This window comes from Parasteatoda tepidariorum, chromosome 8 (assembly GCF_043381705.1).
Source record: "Parasteatoda tepidariorum isolate YZ-2023 chromosome 8, CAS_Ptep_4.0, whole genome shotgun sequence".
NCBI lineage: Eukaryota > Metazoa > Arthropoda > Arachnida > Araneae > Theridiidae > Parasteatoda > Parasteatoda tepidariorum.
Window position 1 is genome coordinate 3,515,916 of NC_092211.1, and position 6,116 is coordinate 3,522,031.

A 6,116-nucleotide genomic window follows, 5' to 3' on the forward strand; every position below is an offset into this window, starting at 1 on the left:
GATGCATTGTAAGCTGAAAATTTCCTCTAATACACTGTACCTAATTTCAAAAATGGGATAGACTTGATGCATTATAAGCTGAAAATTTCGTCTAATACATTGTATCTAATTTCAAAAATGGGATTGATTTGATGCATATTGTAAGCAGAAAATTTCGTCTAATGCATTGTACCTAATGTCAAAAATGGGATTGGTTTGATGCATTGTAAGCAGAAAATTTCGTCTAATACATTGCACCAAATGTCAAAAATGGGATTGATGTGATGCGTTATAAACAGAAAAATTCGTCTAATACATTGCATTTCGTCGGTTAGAGCTAAAACTCAAATGCCATTGATATAAGCTAATCTGCAAATTAATGAAGTTACACCATTGAAGTACGGAATCAAGGGTTTCAAGCATTTTACTTATGCAATGAGCACATTAACGGCTTCCGTATCGTTAAAGTTCAAAAGTTTGTTTCTATTTTATTTCCTTTCCCTACCCTTACTTGATGTTTTATCTATCGAAAAATAAATAAATAGCATTATGGTAGTTTCCTAAATTGTTATAACATTTTAAACTGCTCGACTCCCTGAATTTTATTTTATTTTATAACCAGGGTTAAGCAACCGACCCGATTCTGAGTTTACGACTACACCGTGGTCTTGTAATTTTGTACCCATCCCAGAAGACAAGGGAACTCTTGGATCAAGTAATGGGAGAATTTTGCCTTCGCGTAGGACTTTTTGATGGAACTAAGCCACGTTTCCGTTACATGGAGAGTAAAACCACGAAAACATCCTAACTGCAAGGGGACTCTAACCCATGATCCGTCAATCGCTTGAGATATTTTACGTCAGCGCTGTGGTCGGTGCAAGCCGGATGCCGAATTCGTATCGACCAGCCATCTCTGAGATTCGAACCCGCGGTTCCTCATCCTTGGAAGGCGAACGTTCTAACCTCTGAGCCACCACGGCTCAAATTAGAAGATCAAGTATTGTGACAAATTAGAATTCTTGGAAGACCTTTTTGGGAAACTAACCGGTATTTGCAAAACTTCTCATGGTTAGCCCGACTGCAAAGGGATTTTTACCTATGATCTGTCTACCACTAAAAATATTTTACGTCAGCATTGTGGTCGGTACGAGCCGGGGCAGAATTTAAATAAACCAGTTAACGCTTGGATTCGAACCTGGGTTATCACAGCTCAATTCTTTGTATTATAGTTATTTAATTGATTGATGATTGATTCTATTAACAAATGTGCTGACTTAATGATTGATTGTAATAACTTGTGTAACTGATTGTAATAACGTTAATCTGTACGTTACTCAGAAAATCTGCAGAATAATTGATTACTGGCTCCTTAACGGTAACATATACAATCCTATCGTACTGTTCCAATCTAGCACCAATATATAGTGTTACCGTTTGTTAACGAGCACTATTGATTCAAAGTACTTTAAATATTATTATAATCCATTTATCGAAATAAAATAGAATGTTTATATGTATGTAGCTTATACGAATCTGCAATTTCAAGCCTATTCTCACCAAATTATGCGTAATTAAGTTCGTAAACACTTTCGATCCATCCATCTGCTTTAAAATTATCTCCGACCCCCGGAAATTAACCGAAAAAAAAAAGTTAAATCCCAAAAAAAGAGTTTTTCATAGAATTTCATAAATATTTAATACTATGAGGGATTTGCTTGCTTGCAGCTATAATAAATCAAAAATATGTTTATCTCGTGTTTTTATAAATTATTTATCTTGGGTTTTCCTTTGTTAGGTTATCACGAGTAAAATCAACTTCAACAATTTCGCAACATACTATGATGAAAAAAATAAATAATTATACATGAAACCTCGTGTTTCTTATATTGACAATTTTGCATTTAAAGCGTATTTCTATAAACTTAAACAATTGAAACTCAACAAGATATAATGAAATAAATTTTAATTTATCAACTATGTCACGGAAAAATTGTGGTAAATTTTGAATATCATATTTTAAAAGATGCTATATGCATAATTAATCTTTCTTTCAGCGAGTTGAACTTTTAACTTAGTATTTATCTAATAGTATAAGGTCGCACCGGAATATGCAACAAATAATAATGAAAAATATAATGGTAGTGAACTAAGTGCCATGAATGTGTATTATAGTGCCATTAGAGTACTTTTTGGAGGGTAGTAAAAACCTATTACCTCAGTTTGGCATCTATATTGGTATTTCATTCCCACAGCACTAATAATGGCAATATGAGTAGTATTTAATACCACATTTAGTTAAGCATCACTGGCGTTAATAATAATTTGAAGATTTTAAGGCCTTCGAAATAAGTACCGACATTATAATGATTTATAAAAATAAACCAGAAAGGATTATAAAAATAGTGTATAGTGTTACTAATTATTTTCGAGAACGAAATTTGACTAATTTTGGTAATATGTACAAATTGAAATAAAAATAATAATAACATGTATTTAAAAAAAAAAATTTAAAGTGAAAAAGTACTTATTCATATAAGAAAACTATAACCAAAAATGTGGTATTCAGAATCATAAAAAAACCATTAAGAAATAGCTTTATCAGTGAAGCCAATGATGCTTAATTAATTTTAGTAATCGGTACAGATATTATGTTAATTGGAGTTTTTAATAGGTACTAAATATATTTACTTATATTGGTACTAAGAGACTTACTATAGATATTGTACAAAAAGATTTTTATAGCCCTCTAAAGGGGATGAATACTTGATAAAATTGTTGATTATGGAAATTTTTCGCGAAACCTTATTCCAAATCATATTGAATATAGATAATTTTTATTTTGGATTTATTAGGGTGATTTAGGATTATTTAGGATGAACTTCTATAAACATGTTTCGCTTAACTTGAAAATATGAAGTCACCAGGAATTGCAACAGATAGTTGCGCATGAAAAAAAGATTAGAATTATTTTAGCATAATAACCAAATTATTGATTATTTGATTTCCCCCCCCACCCCGTACAAAGAACGGGCATTCAGCTAATTCTTCGTAAAAAAAAAAAAAAAAAAATTTCCGGAAAAGTTTTTATATTTTATATTAAAATTCACAAGATACTAACAATAGTTGACATAATTGCTTCAATTAATTATTATAATTACATTTACATACAAGATTTTGTTAACATTCAATTGCTAACATTCAATGCTTCAATTCCTTGTTTAGATTTTATTTCACGATTGTTTAGGTTTTATTTTCAGATTTTTGTCAAAAAAATTGATTTCTCTTTATATAAGGAAATTATTATGAATTAAAAATATTATGAATATTATGAACTAAATTTTTTTTCTCTTTTTCCGAGAAGTTCAAAGACGTTTTGCATATTTTATTTCAAGGAATATTTTTATTACTTAAAAATACTAATTCAATTAAGTGACAACATTGAAGTGATTATGTCGAATTATGTGATTTAGATCAAATTTAATTGGATAACTAAATGCGAAGTCACGCGTCTGTGTCAAATTTTATTGGCTTCTGAATACCATGATTTACCTACGATGACGTTACTTGCAAATATCAGATTCCTAAGAAGATTTAAATTTAAAAAGCGGCGAACAATTTGTGTTATTTTTTTAAGTTGCTCAATACAAAAATAATTCTTGGATTCCAACAGAACTTCCATTAGATTATTTCAGGACACTGTACTTAATGATCATAAAGTTTGCACTGAACTGTACTTAAAAACTTACAAATTCAGTAAGCGTCGAGCCATAAAAAGTAGCGACTTTTTTTATTGAATTGTTCCTTTCTGTTAATTCATTTGGCGACAATTACATCGTTGGCGTGACTGTCTGGCTTCATCCATCAAACGGATATTTCTCATTAGAAAATTGGGAATAAGAGAGACATTAAAACTGGACATCAGGAGTGGACCCCATCAAGTAAGTGGTGCGTGTCCACGGCTATTTGGACACCTCCTGAAAAATGGTGTCGCGTCACGACACCAAGAAAGACGCAGAACGATTACAAAATCGTTCAGTTGACGTATTTTTGTCAAACGTGATCTGGAAAGTACCCAGGATGTGGTCGATTATTTATCCGGTTAGATACAATTTAATTATGATAATAAATGCAAATGAAGATTGAAGGATAGATATAAAAAATATATAATTATGCATCGTTAATTTTTTTGAACTATCAATTATGACAGGTCTGCATGACATGGTGTCCACTAGTCGCTCTCAAACAAAATTAAAAAGTTGGTTATATATATATAGATATGAGATTACAAAAACAATTGCTCAAATGCTCAATTGCTGTTTTTGTAATAAAATAGACCTGATTGGTATGTGATTTTTTGCATATGATTAAATTCAGTTGGAATAGACTGGATTGCATTGGATTGTACTGGATGGACAGGATTGTACTAGACTAAACTGAAAATTCAAAGTAAAAAACTTATGCTGTAGAAGATAAGTAAATTAAACGGTGTTCGAAACTATGCCTAATGCGAAAATCAAAATTAAGTAAACCAGAAAAAGAAAAAAACGGATAGTTAAGAATGAGGCATTTCGTTGTCTTAAAATCCATATTTATCTGAAAAAGATAAATCCCCAACATAAATATGTATTTAAATAAGAAAGAAGCATAACTAGTATAAAGATAAAAAGAAAAAAAAGTCTTAAGATAGAAAATGAAAAAAAAAAAATACAATCTCAAATAAGAATAAAACAATAGATACAATTTATTATCAAATAAAAATTTTTATATATATAACATGACATGAGTTCACAAACATGAGTATAAATATACAGTGAAACCTGCCAAGTTGACCACCCTTCTAAGTTGGACACCTGCTTAAGTTGACCTCAGTTATACAGAACGGAATTTTTCCTATATAATATAAAGAAGCAAAGCCTTTGTAACTTGACCACCTGCCTATCTTGTATGTTGACCACTGAAATAAGTCAATTTTGTCTAGGAGTATTATGAAATTCTATTCTGAAACCCTCATAAGTTAACCAGAAAAAAAAACTCAGAAAATTTTCTGTCATTTTGCAATGTATGTTAAAATTTCACTTGTTTGGTAAAAAAGTGCAAAAAGCTTATCTAAACCATTTTGTGAGTTGAATATCTGGGGAAACTGTAAGGGGTCAGCTTTTGACCATTTCTTTCATTCAAAAAATTGGGCTGATGTAAAGTCTAAACAACAGCGCCAAACAACAATGAGGGAATATTTTTGTGACAAATAGGTTTGTAAATGTAGTAATAACAGAATAAATTTTCAAATAATTTTGTTTTGTTAAAGTTTTCAAATTACATGTTTTCGTGTTCTGATATCTTAAGATATTATTTTTACTAAACACTTCACATGCATAACTAACGAGTCCCGCAGTGGACTGATCGTTAAGACACGGTTCTCAGCAGATCACCGAAGCCAAGCATCACTGGCTACGGTCAGTGTGCGGGTGGGTGACCACTCGGATCAGTCTGCGTAGGGACCGAGGGCGTGCGGTATTGGTCCTCGTTAAACTGTGCTACCGTAAAGTGCTCGACTTCGCGCGCAGGTCGTNTCGGGTGACCGAGGAGGCCATATAATTTTTTCAATGTATTATTATAGCGATTTTTCACTTACGGTCTCTTCTTTTCTTTATGGTGCTTCTGTGTACGTCACCGCTGCAGGAAAGCATTTCCGACCCCACATTGCTATATGATTTCGAGCCGTCAGGATGCCCCCTACCCCTCTTAGAAGTTCTGAAAAGCTTAACTGAGACACCCTGTATAGTATGCACGTACCGTATTTTTAGCATCTTCGTTAAAAATTAAATCAAATATGTCTACACTTTATGATCCGTAAATCAATGATATTTAAGCTATTAAAAAACAGCTATTCAGCTGTGTAGAAACGTTATGGAGATAGAAAAAATCAATAGGGATATTGATAGTATCAAAACTTTTCTGATTGCCGGTGAAAATTAGAATAAGTTAATGTCATTTCCGCAAGCAATCAAACTAGTTTCAGATTCTTCGACACAACTTCAATAGTGTTTTTGATCCTCTCTTGCTTAAATATTAATTTGCAACACCTAATCTGTATTTTGAGTTTATTTTCGGCAATTGCTCAAGGAGGTCATTACGGA